Source organism: Atta colombica, unplaced genomic scaffold (genome assembly GCF_001594045.1).
Source record: "Atta colombica isolate Treedump-2 unplaced genomic scaffold, Acol1.0 scaffold88, whole genome shotgun sequence".
In the NCBI taxonomy this organism is placed as follows: domain Eukaryota; kingdom Metazoa; phylum Arthropoda; class Insecta; order Hymenoptera; family Formicidae; genus Atta; species Atta colombica.
Window position 1 is genome coordinate 1,817,956 of NW_017259581.1, and position 3,353 is coordinate 1,821,308.

The 3,353-nt window shown below is 30.7% G+C and overlaps 1 protein-coding gene across 1 annotated transcript in view; it reads left to right on the top strand.

Annotated features, from left to right (window-relative positions):
• Positions 1-3,353, top strand: part of LOC108693178 (matrix metalloproteinase-2) — a 172,263-nt gene that overhangs the window by 58,381 nt on the left and 110,529 nt on the right. The gene's annotated exons all lie outside the window — the stretch shown is intronic.

A 3,353-nucleotide genomic window follows, 5' to 3' on the forward strand; every position in this document is an offset into this window, starting at 1 on the left:
TGATTGAAAATCGTTACTCAAGAATCCGTATAATTTCATCGACGAGGTTGCGGATGAGTGCAAGTCATGCATTGTCGAGATGCGATGATTTTTCACGGCGATGAAAACTAGTGGACGGATTTATTCGCGGCTCGTCAAGGAGAACGATAATAATATTCTCCGCGTTTCTCGACGCGACGATAATTCATCTGTGGGATACCTGTTGGTCTGAGTCGCTCTAAACAGGATGTCTGGCCCCTTAATTGCGAGCTTCCTTGTCGGGACCTCGCCCCGCATTAACGCACTAACCCGACTCGGAAATGCCATTGACATTGTTGGTACTCGGCCAACAGGCGAACCTTCTGAAATCTCTCGCAAATTGAACGGTGAAATGCTGCAAGAGCATTTTCTTGAAAAGATTAGACACGCTTTAGCATGCCAAGACCGTATTTGCTTTTCTTGACACGCGAATCTCCGTTATCAGAACATGCTGTGAACTTTAAATACTTGAGCCTTCGAAAACATACCTTTTATTTTTAACATGTAACATTTTTTTCTGTTTAATTTTTTAAACAAAATGTTTCCTTAGAAATTTGTGTTGTCTAAAAATACATTTCATTTTGGTAAGTATTTATATTAGTATCATCAACTTTTGTTCAGCGTTTCAGCTGAGATTTCCGAATAGATATACAAAAATAAGATATAACATTTTCTTATTTACTCTTTATATGCAAGAATTGAAGAATTTCTTTTGAAAAAGAAACTAGAATATTGATTAGTGATCAATCTGATTAGCGTCAAAACGTACATTTACGCTTAATATACGTGATTTAAATTTATTAATAAATACAGTAATTGGTTATTTATTTATGGTTGAGCTTGAAGAATCAATTAATTTTAATATTTGCAAATATTAAAATTAATTTTAATTGTATTGAATTTAATTGTATTGAATGTCAACGATAAAACAGATTTCTGTTGATTTGAATCATGCCGGTATCACAGAAAACTAACAGATTCGCGTTGATACGAAGAATAGCTGCAATATCGGCTTTACTTTGATGCGTCATGTGGCACCCTCTAGCAATCAATTGATAGAGGTTACTTTATTGATTTATAATTAAATCGCGTTAATTAAACAAAATATTGAATTATGAAATAATTTGTATTTACATTTATTTATCGAAATAATTTATATCGTATTTATTGCGTTATGATTGCAACATTTTATCTTATTTTTACACAAGCTTATATATAAAAATTATAATTTTTTTATTGATAGAAAAAAATGTAATTTTGTTTAGCTAATGTTGTTGCTTAATTATTTTTTGATAATTATACGATTTGAAATTTTAGAAGGTAGTATAATATAGAAAAGTTGAAATACTGTACTATGTAGAAGAGATTTATTTTTAATGATGCAATTTCAATTTATGATGCATGCATTACACAGATTGCACATTTATACCAATATATTTTTACTTTTTATCGTGTTTATGTATATCACTTTGCAAATTTGTGTAATTTTTAATGAACATCATAAATGTCCTGAAACTTTAAATTTGTTAGATTATATTTAGCAGAAAAAAAGAAATAATTATTATCACTGAACAAACAAAATATGTTAAAATCGACAGCATTGCTTGTGTTTTTCTTATGGTTCGTAATTTATTATCGCTATTACTCTCGTTAATTAACTGCCGCATTGTTTAAAATGCATTTACGTATTCCTGAGTTGCACTCTTCGTGACTGTTACTATCTTGTACGATATTTAGCGTGGTCGCTAATATTCATGTATGCTAATTAGCTTGAATCGTACAGTGAGCCCATTAATTAGCCATCTTAATGAACCGGATCTTCTGTAGGCAGCGAGAAAGACCACGATAAACCTCTCCGACGTAATTTTCACTCTCGCCGGGAAATTCTACGGTGGCCGAACCCAAATTAAAGTGCGTATCGACATGATTGAACAGATCGAGTAATTAACTTCGTTATCCAGTTATCATGCTACAATTCCCTTACGAATTCAGTCCATGCAAAAAGGCTAAAGCCGAACAACCAACCCTTTGTGTACAATTTCGATGGGGGCAAATTTGACAGATTTTCGCGCGTGCCGAAAACGAGGGTTCGTTTGCCTTCCTAACTAGGCTCTATTTGTTCTTTCCGGTGCGCTTGGTATCAAAGGAGGATACGAGTTTTTTTTGGAGAGAAATTTGCAAGACTCTGTGCATTAAAAATTCTATTTTACAATAATTCGTATTTTTATTTCATTTTATTTTCATATTTTTATTTTATCTTTAAGTGCATTTCTTTATATAAAGGTTTTTATTTTGTGCATTTAATAATTCATGTCGCGGTTTGTCTTGAAAATCTTATCCTCGGTCTGATGAACTTTTTTTTTTAAATAAACCTTTATAATAAAAATATTTATATTTTGTCGTTTCTTAAATATATAATTATTTTTATGATTAACAGAAATTATTTTTTTTTTCATTTGCAATTAAGTGCGATTTTAAGTGCGACTACGGGAAAGAATTAGAGTAGAGACAAGCTCTGTGTCTTAATGGAGAATGTGGGGTAAGAAATTAACGGCGACGGTACTTCCGCTAATTTTCTTCACGATCTTCCAAGTGAGTAACTCGTCGAAATTAACGACGTCTTTGGAGTTTCGAACGTGAATTTTATATGCCTCGTCCCCATAAATTTCATTTTCCTTTTCTAAAATTTAAGTAAAGTACTTGAATGGAAATTATAATTTAGAACAGAGTTTTAATAAACAAATAATATCAAAAGGGCGTCGTACCAAGCTGTTTTTACTAAATAGTTCTTTATAAACAACAGATCAAGATTGATAATATGCAAACAATAATTAAGCATAAATGTTTCAACTTCAATCGGCTCATTCTCAATGTTGAACAAATATTTTAATTAAAACTGATAACGAATAACGCAATTATAATACTCATATTACAAATTTAATTCCTTGAAGTAAGCAAATGCAATATGACCCAATTCCTGGAAGCAGTCTCATGAACCTTAGTTGTAGATGTTTGTCATAGAAATCATCAAGGTGATTAAATTTTCAATGCTATCATGTATGTCGTTAATAAAACTACTCTCAACAATAATAGAGTCAGCCGAGATAAAGAAATATTTTAGAATATAGAAAAATGAAATTATAAATAAATTAAATTAGAAATTACTTAGAATATAGAAAGAATATCCATTAAAGCGCTTTATGTCTCTTGTAATAATTGTAATCTATTGTTTTAATGCATTAATGCTAAAAATATGATAAAGTTCAATTTTTTGTATTCTAATCCATTATACTAATCCTTGTAAGAAACTGAAGTTTTTAATATTTATATATATA